At 36.2% G+C, this 21,516-nt stretch overlaps 1 long non-coding RNA gene across 1 annotated transcript; it reads left to right on the forward strand.

The window, feature by feature from the left end:
* Positions 1 to 5,515: 5,515 nt before the first annotated feature.
* LOC138764902 (uncharacterized) lies at positions 5,516 to 21,115 on the forward strand. Its single transcript, XR_011358356.1, has 2 exons — positions 5,516 to 5,691; positions 20,769 to 21,115. It is a non-coding gene; the product is annotated as an uncharacterized lncRNA (long non-coding RNA).
* Positions 21,116 to 21,516: the final 401 nt, after the last annotated feature.

The following is a 21,516-nucleotide window of genomic DNA, read 5'->3' on the forward strand; positions in this document are numbered from 1 at the left end:
CATACTACTCGACTAGACATAAAACATACTCAAGAATAGACCTATTTTTGTTATCAGCTAGTATGCAGGATAGAGTAAGGAAAACAGAATATAAAGCGAGAATGCTATCGGACCATTCACCCTTAATACTGACAGTAAAGCTAGAGGACATCCCTCCAAGAATGTATAGATGGAGATTAAACCCCATGCTACTTAAAAGACCGGATTTTAGAGAATTTATTGAAAAACAATTAAAAATGTATTTTTAAGTAAATACGGAATCAGTGGAAGATAAGTTTATACTATGGGACGCAATGAAAGCATTCATTAGAGGGCAAATAATAAGTTATGTAACCAAGATGAAGAAGGACTATAATCAGGAAACAGAGCAGTTGGAAAGGGAAATAGTAAACATAGAAAAAAAATTAGCAATGAAGGAAGATACAACTAAAAGAAGAGAATTGGCGGATAAAAAAATAAAATATGAAACATTACAAACATATAAGGTAGAGAAGAATATAATGAAGACAAAACAGAAATATTATGAACTAGGTGAAAAAACGCACAAAATCCTAGCATGGCAGCTTAAGACAGAGCAAGCTAAGAAAATGGTATTGGCAACAAGGAAAAAAGACAAACAAATTACATATAATCCAAAAGAAATTAAGGAAAACTTTAGAGAATTCTATGAACAATTATACCGAACTGAAAACGAAGGGAAAGAAGGGAAAATAGATGAATTTTTGACTAAAATTGAACTACCAAAACTACAAATAGAGGAACAAAATAAATTAACAGAACCATTTGGAACAGTAGAAATACAAGAGATAATAAAAAAATTACCAATTAATAAGACACCAGGAGAGGATGGATTTCCAATAGAATTCTACAAAACATTTAAAGACTTATTAATACCGCCCCTCCTGGATGTAATCAACCAGATTGATGAGACACAAAACTTACCAGATTCATGTAAAACAGCAATAATTACAGTAATACTAAAACAAGGGAAAGATCCACTCTCACCAGCGTCATATAGACCAATATCTTTGCTAAACACAGATGATAAGATAATAGCTAAACTATTAGCAAACAGATTAGCAGAACAGGTACCAAAAATGGTAAATTTAGACCAAACTGGATTTATCAAAAAGATGCACAACAGACAATATTTGTAAATTTATTAACTTAATTCATGCAGTAGAAGGAAATAAAGCACCTACAGTAGCAGTTGCTTTAGACGCAGAGAAGGCCTTCGACAGAGTAGAATGGAATTATTTGTTCAAAGTATTGGAAAAATTCAGTTTACCAGAGAAGTATATTAATTGGATTAAAGCATTATATAAGGGTCCGTTAGCGAAAGTGACAGTAAATGGACATGTATCAAAGCAATTTAACTTAAGCAGGTCAACACGGCAGGGATGCCCACTATCACCTTTATTGTTTGCGCTAGCTATAGAACCACTAGCAGAATTGATAAGAATAGATCATAATAAAAAGGAATAAAAATAAAAGACAGGGAATATAAAATCAGTCCATTTGCGGATGATGTTATAGTGTACTTAACAGAACCAGAACCATCAATAAAAGAATTATATAAGAAATTGAAGGAATATGGAGAAGTGTCGGGTTACAAGATAAACGTAAATAAAAGTGAAGCAATGCCTATGAATAATGCAGATTTCTCAAAATTTAAGAAGGAATCTCCATTCAGATGGCAAATGCAGGCAATAAGATACCTAGGTGTACAAATAAACAAAAATCTAGGCCAATTATATAAACTCAATTACAATCCACTAATGAAAAAATTACAGGACGATTTAGAGCATTGGAAAGATCTACCACTAACACTGATAGGAAGGATAAACTGTATTAAAATGAACATTTTTCCAAGGATATTATACTTATTTCAGGCATTGCCAATACAACTGACAGAGAAATTCTTCAAAGAGTTAAAGGAAATAATAAGGAAATTTTTATGGAGAGGGGGGAAACCGAGGATAGCACTAGATAAATTAACAGAATGGTATAAACAAGGAGGCTTACAACTGCCAAACTTTAAAAATTATTATAGAGCCGCACAATTAAGATACCTATCAGATTTTTATCAAACAAGGGAAAAACCAGACTGGACGAGATTAGAATTAGATAAAATAGGGGAAAAGATACCTGAACACATATTATATAAATGGGACAAAAAATTGGTACAACATAGAACTTCTCCAGTATTACATCATCTCCTCAATATTTGGAAGAAGATTCATGTAGAAAGAAATAAAACAAATTATCAATTACCAAAACTAATATTGAGGCAAAATAAGCTACTCCCTTTTACAATAGATAACCTTTCCTTTAGAGAATGGGAAAAAAAGGGATTAAAAGAATAGAAAATTGTTTTTCAGGAAGTAGATTCTTATCCTTTGAACAAATGAGAGATAAGTACAATATAACTGGAGATACAGCGCTGGCATATTACCAACTGAGATCCTACTTGAAGGATAAATTAGGAAGCAATTTGAGTTTACCAGAGGGAAGTAACCTTGAATATGTGATTACAGATACAATGTTAATCAAAAGATTTATAACAAATATGTATATTAAACTGCAAGAAAAGGAGAATGAGTAAACAAATGGTAAAACTAAACAAAAATGGGAACAAGATTTAAATATAAAGATAAAAAAGGAAACATGGGAGAAATTATGTTCTGGAACGATGAGAAATACAATAAATACGAGGCTACGTATGATACAATATAATTGGTTACACAGACTATACATTACACCGCAAAAGTTAAATAAATGGGACCCAACAGTATCTGATAGATGTTTTCGATGTAGAAAAGAAATGGAACAACAATTCATGCAATCTGGACATGTGAGAGAGTAGAAAAATTTTGGGATGATCTCAATCAGATATTAAATAAAATAACAGAAAACAATATACCAAAGAATCCAGAGATCTTTCTCCTAAGTAACATAAAAAACAAAGAATTTGGAATTGATTTGGAGGATGCACAAAAAAGATTTGTTAAGATAGCCCTAGCCGTAGCAAAAAAATGTATTATGTCAACTTGGAAATTGGAAAATAATTTGAAAATACAACAATGGTATATAGAAATGAATAAATGTATTCCATTAGAAAAAATAACATATAGTTTAAGAAATAATATTGAAATATTCGAACAAGTATGGGAGCCTTACATTAAATACAATAGCGAAAACCTACCGGGGACAAACATTACCTAAGTTGATGGAAGGAGAAGGAAAGAAAAGAATGGACTCAGTAGAATTTCTGGTGTATTTTTGTTGAATGACAACATTGTCAACCTAGATAAAATGGATGAGAGGGGGGGGGGGTGGCCTGGGAGGAGGGAGGAGGGGGGGAGAAAAAGTCACTGTATATGTGTGAAAAAGAAAAAGTGTATATCATGGCTAATGTGATTTATGGTGTGAAAAATAAAAAATTTAAAAAAAAACAAAAAAAAACACATATTATGCTGCATTATCCTTCTATTTCTTACCTTATCGGTAAGTTGCACAGGTAACAATACTGGGATCATAATCCTGGAGGTCCTAGCCTTCAACTGCACAGGTCACTGTTTGAAGTCACTTACGAGTGACTATCCAAGCCGTTGGACCCTACATTTACCACGAATTCTGGCTTTCACCCTAACTCTTTAGAAGATCTCCCGGACTCTGGCACTAAGAGAAAAATATCATCCGGTTTCGTCATCTCATCCACAGAACTTCTCATCGTTCCCCTCATGAATGAACTCTTTACCACTGCATATGGCCTCGACTCCCTCTCTTTCTTATCCACAGGATCACACACTGTTCCAGAAGCCTTACCTTCGGTGTTTGTATCTGGTATGTGGTCATCTTCAACCGTATGTAAAACGGTATACGTTTTATTGAGGGTTACGTCCACTGACTGTTCCCTTACCCTTTCCCTTCTGTCTCCTGGGTGTGACTCCTTCCTTGTAATTTATGTTTAGCACCTCCTCAGCCTCCCGAACGTTCCGTTCATCCTACCAAAGCTCTAATGCCTTAATACAATTTTTTAACGAGCTGCAATTGTAAGCATGGCTTACCTATGACGTGGACCGGGTAAAGGCATTTTTGACCGCCTGAGCACCCGTAGTGTGGGCGCCCTTATCCAACAAATGAGGAGTGACATTATTGGGAGACAAGTATCAAAGGACAAGGAAGTAAATTTTCCATGCAATCTCAAAGAGGGGTTCGACAGATCACATGGGCTGGATTAGGAAAATAATACATAATTGAAACGAACCAATTAAAACAGTATGAAAAATACTTTATTAGAATAAACGACCCAAAGCTCTGAATGTATACATAATTATTGGTTCTCTTTGTTAGCCATCTAGCAAGATCCAATCATACATCAGTAACATTGCTTTTCCATATTTAACTGAAGCTCTGAAAGTTGGAGTAAATTAAGTTTTCGTCTTCGCATTATTTAGTTTTTCTAATGACTAACGATTGAGTCAGTTACACACATACACAAATCTGCCGGGCATGGTGGTTTGAAGCCATCAATCTGGAATATATTCTGACATATTTTCTCAATGAAGACCTCACCAAATTTCAAATACTCTGATGTTACATATGGACATGCATAAGGATTCACGAGGAGGCGCTGTGTGGCCGATGGCTCATATTCACAGAAAAAATCCCTCAAACCAAACAAGATGAATTTTGAGGTTAGTTAGATAGCGAAGAAGTGGATTGGAGCTACTAAAGCTTAATGCTCCATGTCGAAAGAAGAACAGAAATGAATTTCAACCTAGCAGAGAACATCTTTAGTGAGTTTACTTGTCAACAACACCCCAAAAAATGCCACAGAGCTCAGTCTGTTCCCAACAATAAATTTCCCAGATTCCTCCCAAAATTCATCGCCAGATTTTAAATGTCTTTCTCTCTGCACTGGTTAATTATATGGAATAAAGCTCAGCATTTGGATGAAGGTTAATGGAACATGTTCTAAAATAACAGTAAAATGGACACGGAAACATCCTTGTAGTTCCCGCAGTTATGGCAATCGAGTTGGTATCAATCGCATGGATTTGTTTTGGAAGTACTCCACAGTGCATAGTCCTGGCTATTAGAAAGATGCGTATCTAACGCGGTTGAGATGGAACCGGATACACTGGCTACGACATTTGACATTGTGCATGGCTAGAAAATGCTTTTATGCAGAATGCTCGTTTCTGGTTACCAACTCTCCCCACAGTTACACTCCATAAAAATGGCTCGAACTTCCTTTAGATTTTGGGTATTCGTAAAGTATCCAGTCGTTTACTGTTTATTTCTGAACTCTATTCACCGTCAGAAATATAATTTATTTTCCTTCTTTTACAGTGATATCAGTGACTATTAAGATCCTGTCCTGAGGGAACTGCGGTCTCTCTAAGAGTGTCACGCTTTACCTCGTTGCAATGGCAGCGGCGGATTTACTGGTCGTTATTCTTCTATCTGATAATGAGGCAGATACCAACTGCCTTCAGGTACAACTTCCCTTTCCTCAAGTCCATCCCTTTGTGTAATATTCACGCCGTCCTTGTTTATACAGTGACAGATTGGTCTGTCTGGTACACCGCCGCATTCACCATCGATCGGTTTGTAGCCATTTGTTACCAGAAGATGAAAAGGAATTATTGCACCGAGAAAACGGCGACGTTTGTACTTGGAACGGTGAGCGTGCTAAGTTTTTCGAAGAACATTTTCTGGTATTTTATGTTCACAGGTGAATATTTCGTTGATAATTCCCCTTGGTTTTGTTTGACAAGAGAAGGTGTTCTGACATCAGAGAACTGGGCAACAGCCACATTCGTTCATCATATCTTCACACCGGCAATCCCATTTGTCCTCATTTTGCTGCTCAATGGGTTAACTGTAAGACATATTCTGGTGACTAGCAGGGTGCGCAGAAGACTTCGAGGTGCCAGCAGTCGGGAGAGTTTTCGAGACCCAGAGATGGAGAGCCGCAGGAAATCCGTCACTTTGCTGTATGCTATCTCGGCGAATTTCATCCTGTTATGGTCGCTGTTCACAGGGTATTTCCTATGGGTCCAGTTGTATTATGTACGCGTTGTGCTTACCGGTCCACCTATTTTTGTGCAAGACCTAGGTTTCATGCTGCAGCTGTTGAGCTGCTGTACAAACACGGCCCTTTACACCATTACCCAGAAAAAGCTCAGGGAAGAACTGAAGGAACTAGTGAAATCTTCCATCTCTCGAGTTGTGAAATGTGCTCAATGACGCGAGGAGCCATGAAATCTTTATCGTCAGGCGCAATTTAAATAATTAATTTGACAACGAGGTGTGATCAAATAAAATATCAGCCCTCAGAGGGAAAGAGAGATTGACGTAATCCCAAAGGAAACCTTGAAGTAAAGTCCCTCGAACTAATGATTAAAATTAAACAGACTTCAAATGACACAAACTAGTTCATCTACGACGAAGACCATGGGACCTGCAATCAAAATAAAGCTTCGTACCTCACAAGGATTTCAATCTATTCTTGCATTCCCGATACATTAAACAAACAGAACCTTATGCAGTTACTGAAAACAGTATAGAGCTCAGAAATACCGTGGCTGTGCCGACGTAGCAGGGTAGCTAAATAATACATTTGTTAGGCCACAAAGTTATGCATCGGTTCTTACCTAAACAAATACGACGTTAATACCGTTTGGTGTACTATTGGAACATCTACTGACGAAGTCGATGAAACTAATTGAACACGTCCAAAGCCAGTCCCAGGCAGAAGTTGTAAACAATATTTTATCTGAGAGTTAGAAGGCACATTAAAGAAGCATATAATTCAAATATCCTAAGGCATGTATCCAATATAAAGTAAAATGTTACCAATTCACCGAGTCATAATTACCATACACTTTTAAATGAAACGTCAAATCAGACCTACAAAATATCAAAATAAAAATAACATTAAAATCTTTACAATGAAGGTACACGTTAGAATGTGTGATTAACGTGTAAAAGTACAACTATTTTAACTCATGAAACACTTCCCATCTTTATGGAAAGCTGACGGGGCATGGAAAATGTAAACCAGTGGAGCAGATCAAGAATTAGCTTCAAAATAATGCAGTAACTCCTGCTATTTAGAAACTCAATATAACATTCCGCTGTAGATCCACAGAGTAGCTCTTGATAATTCAATAGTTAGAGTTATATACTATCTTGAAATTATTGAAATAACACCACAACCCCGGGCACCTCTTCGTCAGAGAAAGAGAAGCAAAAGAGGCTTTTCCCACCCCCCCGAAACTGAGTGTCTGTGAATTGTCCCCATGCATCCTCCATAGCCCCATAAACTTCAGTCTGAACCACCAGCAACCCGAGCTCCAGATCCAAACCTCCAACATGACTAGGAAATTTTCAGCGCTCTCAGCACCCTCTCACATCCCAGTTCCAATACCTGGTACCCCTTCAACCAGCCATGAGCAATTCGCAGCCTTCTGTGAATCCTTTGACCACAGCTTCCACCAGTCCGCAGCCTCCATGGGTTCCTCACCTTGAGTCAGCAACAGCCCCGCCACCTGTGTCCTCAGCTGCAGAGAGAGCCCCCTCACTGGTCCGGCGCCATGGTCACCGTGCCATGGGTCATCTCCTCTGCTTCTCAAGTGGGGTGTTCTTCCACTTTCTGGTGCCCTATGCAGTCCTCTGCTTACCTGGAGTATGGAACCTGTCGTGACAGCTGCCGATCATAGGTGTGCGCCATCTTGCGTCTAGACCCCGCGATGGCAGGATTTTAAATAATACCACCATTGGTTCCTTTAACAGGCTGTTTAAAACCTGTATAGAGTTGACGGCAGTCAGACTGGGCAGTTCAACCCTGCGGCGATTCTCTGCAGAGCCGCACCAGCAGTAATGCTGCCGTTACATCATTGCCTTTATAGTAGCTCCGCCAGCAAAGACATTTCAAATGGCGTTTCATAGAGATATAGCACAGAAAAGTCATCCATCGACCAACTAGTTACATTAATCTGACATAAATCCCATATTTTCCTCCCATGCTCAGCAATATTCTTTTCTCGCCCTCCCAAAGTCTACTGCTCACCTTTGTGAGGGGCAATTTAGAGCAGCGAATCAGTCATCCAATCTGCATATCCTCGGGATACCCAGACAAACCACATACAGACTCATGGAGAACCTGCAAATGTCAGACAGCTGGTCCTTGGCTCTATGAGGCAGCTCTACTTACTGAGCCACTGCAGGTGGCCCAAAGAGGGACATTTATCCAAAAGCCACACAGAATTAAAAAGCTTCATCACATGGGAGCTTCTTGAGATAGAAGCAACTGCCTATCTTGGCACTTTTATTTGGAAAAATGGATTGCAACTTCAATTACGCATGTGCAGTTAAATCAATGCATAACCAAACTTTTACAAGCTGCTTCTCTGCAACTAATATGACACCACAATGGTGTTTGTTTGAAATTTGTCATTAAATCCTAACTGCATTTATTTTAATTTTTATACTGAAGAAGGATGAAAAAAAATCATTGATTAATTTAAAAGTGATTAAATAAAGCAGTTAATGTCACTTTTTAACGTCTGAGGAGTCTCATTCCCTCACCCCACAACTACTTCTCCTAAGCTACATGCACTATTTCTGAATTACTCTAAGTTTAAGTTTATTGTCCCTTTATACCAAGGGTGTGAGCAGAGTAATTACACATCCCAGACTAGTACAGCAAGAAATCACAATGTGGGGCAGTAGAGTGACAGGTATCAGTGTTACAGAGCAAAGGTTAATTAATTTCATTGTTTTGGAGGTTGTTCAAGAGTATAATAACAGCAGGAAAGAAACTCTCCTTCAACTTTTTGGTGTGCAATATCACACTTGTGAATCTCCCTTCCAATAGAAGGTGGAGAGTATATGATGGATGCAATGAGACTTGGTATGTTCATTGCTTCTCTGAAGCAGCAGAAAGAATAGATGAAGTCATTGAAGGGGCAGGAGTTGTATGTTGGACTGAATTGAGTTCACAACCTTCTACGCATTCCTGTGATCTTTGGCAAAGCATTTCTTGTTCAATGTGGTGATGCACCCTGACAGAATACTTTCAATGGGGCAACTGTAGAAATTTGTGAGGAAGGCAGGTGACTTGCCAAATTTTCTCAGGCTTTTCAAGAAGTAGAGGTGCTGGTGCATCAATATTTGTGGACTAGCATATTTCACTGGAGATATTTACTACTGGAGGCTCAGTGTCTTTCAATTCAGACTGGAGAGTGATCTCCACCATCTTCTGGAAGTTTTTGACTTCAAGCTCCAAGTCACTAATCTCTCTATCACCCTTATATATTCCAAATTATTATTGTTAGAGATCTCCAATTAGCTGTTCATAAATTTATCAGACTAGCATTTTGGCACTGCATCACAAATATAGCTTATGTCTGATCCTAATCAGACCACCTGTGGTGGAAGCACTTGTATATGCCCTCCTTTAATACTTTTTTTATGTCCATCATAAACTTATAATTGACGTCATGCTATCCAAACATCAATCAAACCACCATCTTTCCATTATTGCAACACCTAGATACAACTCCCATCTCTCTCGATCTCTGTAAACCTAGTTTCGCACTTTTATTTTGGAGAGTGTAGTGCATCTTGGTTATACATTTAAGTGTATTCCCCTGCCAAATCATTCGTTCCACTTCACTAATTTCAATTCGTTCCACTTCACTTCTCTTAGGAATGACCTTAGCTGGAGAAAACAAAAGAAAGTCCCATTAGCTACTCCATATTTATTTCATAATTGTTTAAAAGATATGAATGATCCCACCACATAACAATCATCAATATATCTTAATCCTTTATCATACAATGAATTCAGTATTTTGTTACCCAGATTCAGAGGCAGTAATAGTTTTACTCAAGGGTGTTCTTAATGATACACCTGCTTGTTGTCCCCCAGTATACTCATTTATTTTGTGCCATATTCTAATCATATGTAATAATATAGGGTCATCTGTCTTTTATGTTTATAAATAAAATCCTTTGTTGTTTCTTATTGCATTCGATCCCATTTAGATCCAAGAAAGGGGAATGTCTTTTTTAAAAAGGAATGATAAAAATCTTGCTTGTGCTGATAAATAGTATTTCTTAAAGTCCGATGTCCTTCCAGTTTATAATCCCATGTTAACTTTTCCAATGAAATTCTCGGCACTTTGTTATTCCATAGGAATTGCTTTATGTAATTATTCAATAATTTAAATAATTGTTTTGGTCGGGCACTAGGCAACAATTGAAAAGATGCTGTAATCTTGGCATTATCTTCATTTTAATACCATTTATTCTTCCCACTAATCAGCAGGGTTTTCCATTTCTGTAAATATTTCTCTATTTTTCCTAAGAGTGTAATTAAATTTATGTAAGTTCTATAAATTATTATCTGTCATTATTCCTAAATATTTGATTCCATCTATCTTTCTCTAGACCATCCAGCTCTGTAGCTTCTTTCTTAAGATTTTTTTTTGTATAACAAATAATTTGTCCTCTTAGGCTTTAAGACTATCCCATATTAAAAAGCAATTATCAGTAGAAAGGAGATTAGATTCACAAAATATTTCTATCTGTCTCTTAATAAATTCACAAAAGTGTGGTATTGGGACGCCATCTATACACACTCTACTTTTTAACTGCGCAGACATTAAAAACAATTCAATCCTTGTGAATTATATATCCTTCAGTAGAACAAATAGTCTCTTTCTAAGGGATTAAGCTGCCTCTATATATTGAATCAAATTTAAATCCTTCATAAATGATAGTGTCATTTTTGCATCTTTTGCCCTTGTCACTGTTCTGGCTGATTTATCCAATATTGCATCTGGACAGAAAATGAAGTCTCCTCCAACCAGTATATTTTGTCTTCCATCTGCTGTTTTTACAAAGATATTCTTCATAAAGGATTCATCATCATAATTTGATGCATTATATTCATAAATGTCCATAATTCTGCATAAATTTTACAATATGTCATACAAATCTTCTGGCTTGATCAGTCAGTGTATCTTCTATTATTATTGGTATTTATTTTTAATTAGGAACGCTACTTTATTTTGCTTTTGAGCCAAATGTAGATGATGTTACTTATCACACCCATCCTCTTTTTAATTTAGAATGTTCTGATTTAATGAGGTGTTTCTTATAGAAAGACTATATCTGTCTTTAATTTTTTATGTATGCCGAAACCCACCTCCTTTCCACTATTCCAGTTATCCTATTAACATTAAGACTAATAAATTTTAACATTCCATCCATATTGATTTTTTAAACAAATATTGTTGAACAATAAAAGCCTTTTTGATTGTTTAAATAATAGTGATCATTCCCCTTTCAAAAAAACATAGTGTCCTTGCCCTGACTTGTGACGTAAACAGGAAATCCCAAAAGCCATGAAACAAGCCCAAGGAATCTCTCAAGGATGAAGAACTCCATCTTTTATAGATACACTTCTCTGGGCACCATTCTCCCCCTTGGACCAAGTCTTCACTTTGCTACTACTTTTCCCAATTTTCTGAACTCTCTGAAAACATTTCAATAAAATTTACTTTTCAACAATAAATACAAAATATTTTATTTTAAATACAACTTTTACTTAGTCCCATTGTAAACATTCTTCATGGTCTTCTTTGGCAACCTTAGTCTTTTCATAAACCTCGCAGGAAGTCTTCCACCACTTTCTTAGTCTTGAAAAATTATAGATTACCTTCTGCTGCTTCGCCTCTCACAGTCACAGTGTATATCATTGGATATTTCTAGTTTTTGAAATGCAATTGCCTTTTTACATCATCACATTCCTTCTTTTGCTTAATCAAACCAGGACTAAAATCTTGGAAGAATAGCACTTTTTCATGGTCAATTTCCAGCATGCCATTATTTTACTTAGAGTATTCATATGCTGCTCCCAGAATTGTTTCCCATTCCCAGTAATTCAAAAGTCTTACCAGGACCAGTTGTGGTCACTGATCACCAGATCTTCGGGGACCGAAGGTCAGGTGAGCCCTTTCAATATGCAATTTTTCTCTGAATTTGTCTTCTCTCAGCACTTGTGGGATCCATGTTTTGAAGAAGTTCACCAGATCTCTTCCCTTGATTCCTTCTTTCAGTCCAATAATTTAAATATTATTTTGTCTGCTAAAATTCTCCATATGGTCAATCTTGTCCAACAGACCTTGTCTGTCTGACACCCATTGCTTTGCATCTTTCTCCAAAGCTTTTAATTTATCCTGTGTTTTTACCAAGTCTTCTTTTGCTTGGTTCATTCTTTACATTAAGTCTTCATCGATTTCTTTAATTTCAGTTATCCTTTCAGTCATGTCTCTCATTACATTTTCGATTTTCCATTTTCTCCAGGATAATATTTGATTATTGTCCTGACTCCCCAGCTCTGCCAGGGTCCCCTGGGCCCAAAGTCACTTTTGCACCACTCTCTTTTTGGCTTTTGCTCCATGTTCCTGGCTGAGTAGAAGCTTCTTCCATTTTTGTTATTGGCTGCCTTGGTTTCTTAATACTTATTTTGTCCATTTTTTAGAGAAAAAATCTTAATTTTAAGATGTTGTCTTTTTGATATTCTTCACTGAGAGGTCGATCAAATGGCCACAGACCCACTACTGTCATTATTAAACATGGAGTAAAACATGAAAACCTGCAGACACTGTGATTGTAGTAAAAATAAAGAAAAGCTATAGGATCTCAGTGGTTCTCGCAGCACCCACAGGAGGTAAAGATATATAACTGACATTTCGGGCCTGTGCCCTTTTTACCTTGATGAAGGGCTGAAGCACAAAATGTTATATATCTTTACCTCCTCTGGACATTGCAAGACCAGCTGATTTCCTCCAGCATTTCTGTATATTTTTTCTACTTCTACTTGTTTACTATGGTTCATTTTCCCTTCAGTAACCTGCCACCAAAATTACTTTGCCTGTGGTCATGCTGTGTTTTTTTTAAATTTAAACACAACAAATTAACTGCCAATTTCGTCCCACTAGTACGTCTCCCAATTTCCACACAATTAACCTACTTCCCCACCACCATCCCCCCCCCCCCCCCAGTACATTTCAAACAGTTGGAGGAAACCTGGGCCTCCAGGGTAAACTACTGAGGCACAGGGAGAAAGTACAAACTCCTGACAGCACAGGATTCAAACACAGGTCTCGATCACTAAAAGCTGTAAAAGTGTTGTGCTAATCGCTATACCAACCATGCAGTCCAATTTATAGGCACATGTATTACTTAATGTGCAAGTGAAATATTTTGTCAAAAGTATTTCCTTTTACTCAGTGGTAGCTATCAAATTACAATCCCATTATAACAAATGCTATTTGTTCCTTTGTTAGTATCTCTCTTCCTCACTCCTCCTCACTGTATTTGTTATACTGATTCTTGCTGTTAGATTTATATTTAGGATGATCAGTATTTTTTTAAATTCTCTCCTTCAAGTTTGCTCCATCCTAGTAGCTTTTTCACTGAGACATGTTGGATGTATTTTTTTTATTTTTTAAATTTTTCACACTGTTAACCATATCAACCAAAATATGTACAAATATTTCTCAATAAATATACACAGTGTCATTTTCTCCCTTTTTCCCCCCTTTCCCTCCCTCCCCACTTCCCATCCCCTCCAAAACCCATAAATATTCAACATATACAATACAATAAAACCATTAAACAATATCTTCACACAAAGGAAAATAAACAAGAAAAATGCATGATCAATTTGTTACACACTGAATCTAGTCGTTTTGTCTTCTTATCATTTTAGGGGATGGAGGTCCGAGGCAAGCTCTCTCTGTTATGTTCCATGTATGGTTCCCAAATTTGTTCAAACAATGTGACTTTATTTTTTAAATTATAGATTATTTTTTCAATGGAATACATTTATTAATTTCTATGTACCATTGCTGTATTCTCCAGCTCTCTTCCATTTTCCAAGTTGACATTATACATTTTTTTGCTATTGCTAAGGCTATCATAATGAATCTTTATTGCGATTTATCCAATTTGAGGCCTAATTCTTTACTTCTTACGTTACTTAAAAGAAAGATCTCTGGATTTTTTGGTGTGTTATTTTTTGTGATTTTATTTAATATCTGATTTAATTCCTCCCAAAACATATTCATTTTCGTAAATGCCCAAATTGCATGTGCGGTTGTTCCCATTTCCTTCTTACAGTGAAAACATCTATCTGATAATGTTGAATCCCATTCTTTTCATTTTTGAGGAGTGATATTGTGCAACCAATTATACTGTATCATGCATAACCTTGTGTTTATTGTATTCTTCATAGTTCCAGAACATAACATTTCCCATACTTCATTTTTTATCTTTATGTTTAAATCCTTTTCCCACTTCTGTTAAGATTTATAGTTTATTTCATCATTTTCCTTATGTTGCAGCTTAATGTACATGTTTGTTATAAATCTTTTAATTATTACTGTGTCTGTAAGCACATATTTAAAACTGCTTCCTTCTGGTAATCTCAATCTGTTTCCCAATGTATCTTTTAAATAAGCTTTCAGTTGATGATATTCAAACATTGTACCATGAGTTATTCCATATTTCTACTTCAATTATTCAAATGTTAATAAATTATTTCCCAAAAAACAATTTTCTATTCTTTTGATTCCTTTTCTCTCCCATTCTCAAAAGGAAATGTTATCTATCGTAAAAGGAATTAGTAGGTTCTGTGTCAATAACAATTTTGATATTTGGTCATTCATTTTTTGTTCCTTTCTAAGTGGATCTTCTTCCATATATTAAGTAAATGATGCAATACTGGTGAGCTGTTTTATTGCACCAGATTCTCATCCCATTTATAAAGTATATGTTCCGGTACCTTCTCCCCTATTTTATCTAATTCTATCTTAGTCCAGTCTGGTAAGAATCTGATAAATACCTTAAATGTGCGGCTCTATAATAATTTTAAAGTTTGGTAACTGCAAACCACCTTGTTAATTTATCTAACACTACCCTGGTTTCCCTCCTTTCCACAAGAATTTCCTTATTATTCTCTTTAGTTCATTGAAGAATTTCACTGTTAAGGGCATTGGTAATGATAGAACATTGGAAAGAATTACTACTCACGTTAATAGGGAGGGCAAATTACATTAAAAGGGATACAATACTTATTTCAAAGTCTTCCTGCAATTTCTTTATTAGTGGCTGATAATTTAGTTTGTACAAGTGGCTTAAGTTATTATCCAACCTGATACTGAGATATCGGATTGCTTGTGCTTGCCATTTAAATGGTGATTCTTTTTTAAATTCTGTATTATCCACGTTACTCATTTGCATCACTTCACTTTTATTTCCATTGATCTTGTACCCTGATATTTCTCCATACACCTTCATTTTCTTTTATTGATATTTCTGGTTCTGTTAGGAATACTATGATATCATCTGCAAATAAACTGATTTTATGCTCCTTCTCCTTTATTTTTATCCCTTTTATTTTATTTTTCTGTTCTTATCAGTTCTCCAATGGTTCTATTGCTAAGGCAAACAATGAGGGGGATAATGGACACCCCTTTCTAGTTGACCTACTTAATTTAAATTGGCTTGATACATATCCATTCACCAATGGTCCATTATACAATGCTTTAATCCAATTAATATATTTTTATGGTAGATTGAACCTCCGTAATACTTTAAATAGATAGTTCCACTCTACTCTGTCAAAGGCTTTTTCTGCTTCTAAAGCAACAGCCACTGTTGGCTTCTTATTTCTTTGAACTGCATGAATTAGATTAAACGTTTACAGTCATAATCCACTGTCCTTCTTTTAATAAATCCAGTTTGATCTTGTTTTACTATTTTTGGTACACAATCAGCCAATGTGTTTGCTAATAATTTCACTATTATTTTATAATCTGAGTTAAGTAGAGATATTGGTCTATATGATGCTGGTGTTAATGGATCCTTCCCCGTCTTTGGTATTACTCTAATTATTGCTGTCTTACATGAATCTGGCAAGTTTTTTGTTTCTTCTACCTGGTTCATTACTTCCAGGAGAGGAGGAATTAATAGCAATTTAAATGTTTTATAGAATTCTATTGGGAATCCATCCTCTCTTGGTGTTTTATTGTTCGGCAGCTTTTTTTTAATATATCCTGTACTTCCTCTATCTCAAATGGCTTTATCAGTTTGTTTTGGTCTTGTTCTTGCAATTTCGGCAGTTCAATTTTTGCTAAAATTCTTCTATTTTATCATCTTTCCCCTCGTTCTCAATTTGGTATAATTGTTCATAAAATTCCTTAATGTTTTCATTAACTCTATTGGGTGAAATATAATTTGTTTGTCCTTTTTCCTTGATGAGAGTACAGTTCTTTTATCTTGTTCAGTTTTAAGTTGCCAGGCTAATATTGTATGTGTTTTTTTTCTCCCAGTTCATAATAGTTTTGCTCTATTTTCATTACGTTCTTCTTCACCTTCTACATTTGTAATGTTTCGTATTTTATTTTTTTGTCCGCCAATTCTCTCTTTTTCGTTATATCATCCCTTTTTACTAGTTCCATTCCTGTACTTACTATCTCCGTTTCCAACTGTTCTATTTCCCGATTGTTGTCCTTTTTCATCTTAGTTACATAATTTATTATCTGTCCTCTAATGAAGATTTTCATTGCATCTTGTAATATAAATTTGTCTTTCACTGATTCAGTGTTTATTTCAAAATATGTTTTAATTTGACATTCAATAAACTCTCTATATTCCTGCATTTTAAGTAGCATGGAGTTTAACCTCCATCTATATGTTCTTGGTGGGATGTCCTCCAGTTCTATTGCTGATATTAGAGGTGAATAATCTAATAGTAGTCTAGCTTTATACTCAGTTTTCCTACCTCTCCCTTGAATATGGGCTAACAACAAAAATGTATCAATCCTTGAGTATGTTTTATGCCTACTGGAATCATATGAATATTCCTTCTCTCTTGGGTGCTTCCTCCTCCATATATCCATAAGTTTCATTTCCTGCATTGATTTAACCATAAATTTGGCTACTTTATTCTTTTTGCTTGTCTTTTGTCCAGTGTTATCCAACATTGGATCCAAATTAAGGTTAAAATCCCTCCTATCAATATATTTTCTTGTGTATCCACAATCTTCAAAAAGATATCCTGCATAAATTTTTGATCCTTCTGATTAGGTGAATATATATTGAACAAATTCCAAACTTCTGAGTATATCTGACACTTTATCATTACATACCTCGCTGCTGGATCTATTATTTCCTCCTCTATTTTGATTGGTACATTTTTATTAATTAATATAGCTACAGGTCTGCCGCTGAGTGTCCTACCCAGTTTCTCTTTTATTTGTTATGTTCCACTTCAGTTAGATGCATTTCCTGTAGAAATGCTATATCTATTTTTTTATTTTTTCAGCAAATTTAATAGCCTCTTCCTTTTAATTTGCTTATGCAATCCATTAATGTTTATAGTCATATAGTCCAACGTGCTCATCTTATAACTTGTTTACATCTAATTTCAGCTTCCTCACCACTGCCATCCACCTTTTCCCCATTTTAATCTCTCAGTTTTCTCTCTTTAAACTCAATGCATGACAACACATTTAAAACATAAATACTCCAACAATTCCTACACACAATATTACCTTAACCCCAAGTCCCCCCTTATCTGAGTTGCCCCTTATCCCTTGCCGGGCAACCACAACTCCTCTTTCCATTTGGATTGTGATCTTGCTCACAAGCGTCAACTAATTTTGCAGTGACAGTTATTCTCTTCCCCCGAACCCCACCCCAGAAAATACTTTTTTACACATGTAAAAAGCTCTCTCCTTTTCATCCCTTTACTTCCTTCCTTCCCTTTTTTCCCTCTTTATTTCTTTATATATACATTGTTTTTACATCTTTATATATATTTTATTGCCGTTCTTCATTCTTATTACATCCCTTCATCTCTCCTTCTTTCTTGCAAATGCTCTGCGAATTCTTGTTCGACCTCCAGATCTGAGATCAGCCTGTTTTGCATCCCGGGTATAAATATTTTAAGCACCCCTAGATGTCTTAACATGAATTTATAACCTTTTTTCCATAAAATCTTTTTAGCTGTATTAAATTCTTCCTCTTCTTTAAGTGTTCAAAACTTATGTTTGGGTAAAAAGAATATTTTTTGACCCTTGTATTCAAATGATTTATTATCTTCTCTAATTTTATTCCTTGCCCACTCCAGTATATTTTCTCTTGTTATATATCTAAAAAATTTTACTAAGATGGATCTTGATTTTTGATGTGTCTGCGGTTTCGGAGCTAGTGCTCTGTGTGCCCTTTCTATTTCCATTTCTTCCTGCATTTCTGTCTTTTCCAGGACCTTCAAGACCCATCCTTTTATAAATTCCTTCATGTCTGTGCCTTCTTCATCTTCCTTCAGGCCCACTATTTTTATGTTTTTTTGCCTACTATAATTTTCCAACATATCAATTTTCTGAGATAACAAATCTTGTGTCTCTTTAAATTTTTTTTGTCACTTTCTTCAAATTTTCCTCTTGCTGTTTACTTCCATTTCTACAGCCATTTCTCATTCTTCCATATTTTCTACTCTTTTCCCTATTTTTGTCATGACTGGTTCTAATCTTTGCATTTTATCTTCTGTTCTTTTCATTATTCTTTTAATTGCACTACATTCTAATGAAAACTATTCTTTTAATGCAGTCATTTATTCTTCAAAAAAAGCTGTTTTACCTTCTATTTCTCTGTGAAGTCCTTGGTCTTCTTCTTCCTCTTCTTCTGTGTTTGTACCTGTATTTGTATCTTCTTCTCTCCTCTTTGTATTGTATCTCTTCTGATTTTCTGGATGAGTTGCTTGTATCACTTTGCTAGGCTTCTTGCTGCTGATCCTCCCCTTCTGGTCTGCTCATCTTTTGGGCCTCCTGCTGCTGCTCCTTTTGCCATACACCCCTTCGACTTTCTTTCTCACCTGGTACCTCACTCCCTCTCCTGCTGCCTTCCTTATTTTCCAACTGAGAGCCCTGATGTCGGGCGTCCCTCAGCTGGTCACCCCAATGTTGCCCACTCCTCGGCTGAGCCCCCCTCCCGTTGGTGTTCTTTTACCTTTGATTGCGCAGTTTTGTTTGCAGTCCACGGGTCTGGGGGTTGTGACTCCACAGGGCTGGCACTAACCTTGGAGAACGGACATTCTTTGCCACCATGACTCCCTGTTCCTTCGTGCAGGTAAGGTCTTCTTTCTTTTCGAGTGACTTTTCTTCTTTTTTTCTCGTTGTTTTTACTTTTTCCTTCTTAGGTGCCATCTTCTTTCTCTTCTCTGCAACTTTATCTTCTATTTCTTATATTTGTTGAACTTTCTCTTTTCTGACATTTTTTCTTTTTTATGGAGAGGGCTGGTTTTACCCTACTAACCTCTACTCCATCACGTGACTCCACAGGGTCCTGTGGGAATTCTTTACCTATAATTTTCCCTGAGACTTTGCCTAGTTCTGTCCAGAAGGACCTCACCTTCTTACATGTCCAGGTCGCTTGCACAAAGGATGATCTGACTAATTAGTGTTACCTGAATGAAACTGAGCTGGGCTGTTTTTTTTTAAACTGTGCCAAGATGTGCAACTTCAGATGTTTCATTTCTCCAGCTGATATCTTATTTTGGGATGTTTGATGGATATTTGACATTTAATGTGGCTGAAATTAAGCATCTGCTGTGATATTTGAATTCTGAGTTGCTGAATTATTTTGAGTTACATCGTCATTTGGATGTGCTGCAGCTATGTAAGGTGCTCTATGATTCGATGGCTCTGGCATATGTTCCACTACATCATCAATAGTTAATGAATAATTTTAAAAATTGTTTTTTTTTATTGATATCTGTTATTTTGAGGTGGTTCGGCAGATGTGCCATGACATATTAATTTCAATAAATATATACTGCTTTTCTCTCTGGTTTCATTGTCTTTCTGGGTGAGGGAAGTGAGGATAATTGTTTTAGCCTGATGTTCTGAATTATTGTTGGGTGACTACAAGCTGCTCTCACACTGAGATTTTTTTTCTTGGTCCCATTTGTTGCATTCGTTTTAAATATTTACTATGCTAATGCTCTAAATTGGTCGACTAAAATTTGAATCAATTTCTGATATTTAAACGTTCTTTGTAGTATTGGTTCGTAGAGCTTTACATATCAGCGATCTGGTTTTTTTTTCTGTATTTTTAATTTCCAATGCAATATTGAAGTTTTTCCTTTTGCCCGTTCTACTTGGGGTTGACGTACTTTATGTTTTGAGACACTTGACAAGTGAGCTGTGGTGCTTTTGAGAGTTACTTCAGGAACGATGACGATTATTATTGATCTTAAATGGTGTGAAAATAAGCTCCGAAAAGAACGAACAAGATGCATTGACGGGCTGTCCTCGTTATACTGTTTTTCGCGACCAAAACCCTTTTTAAAATTAAGAGTTGAAAATTGAGACCGTGTTCTTAATTTTGAAGGGTTTTAACATTGAGTTAATTTGAGACATTTCATTTGTGGAAGGTGTTCAATAAGCATTATCATTTTTATGAGAGCAGCTTCATTAATTTGACCGGTTCAGTTCAACATTACACTAGATCTTTGTTTTGATAATTATAGTAATAGAATCCAATATAATAAAGCAGACAATTTGCCGCCCCACCTCCACACTGATACACAATTACGTATTTATGGTAATCCCATTCAGCAGTACTATGCCCATACCCTTTTGTCGTGGGATAATTCTCTGCAGTTCTTTCAACAGGTCCCAGAACACTGACGCTGCACGTTCGAATCTTTCGCTTAGAGGTGATGGAACTTTCTCCTTCATGGTTTCTGTATCATCCTCTCGCAGCTACTATTACACCATTGAACAAATGAAATGATTGGATATTTCACCGCATCCCAGAGTTGATCTCTGAACTTAGATTGAGTCACCACTTAGACGAATGTGTTTATGCAACAGTTTAAATTCAGGAGTAAAGTTCCAGCTTGACGGAATATATTCTCGGATTCGTTAAAATCACTACGATCTTTTCCTGTAATTGTATAATAGATGAAATAAAGGACATATACCATCCACAATGGTATGAAGCTCCCGGATAAGGCAAAGAGCAAAATGATAAACTTTTTTCTGCTTTCCATCTCCGGGTCATTGCGATTATCTGTATTTCCTTTTCTCTTTAGCTCTTCGCGCACTCGGCTGGCCACTATAATGTGTCTGACTGTCAGTGCGTTGAATAATAATATTAAGGCAAATGGGAGTAAAGGCATTAAAACGGTATCAAACCAATCAAATCCCACCCACCCCAGCTCAGAATAATAACCTGGCTTATTGTAACAGCCCCACGGAAACGTTATTGATGATTGTCCAAGATTTCAGTGTAAAATACCAGGGAATGTTTTTTACGAAGAGGAGACATCCTGTGGTCCCAAGTACGACAATCGCCGTTCTCTCTGTGCAATACTTCACTTTAAGTTTCTGACAACAAATGACTACAAATTGATCAAAG

Source organism: Narcine bancroftii, chromosome 5 (assembly GCF_036971445.1).
Source record: "Narcine bancroftii isolate sNarBan1 chromosome 5, sNarBan1.hap1, whole genome shotgun sequence".
NCBI lineage: Eukaryota > Metazoa > Chordata > Chondrichthyes > Torpediniformes > Narcinidae > Narcine > Narcine bancroftii.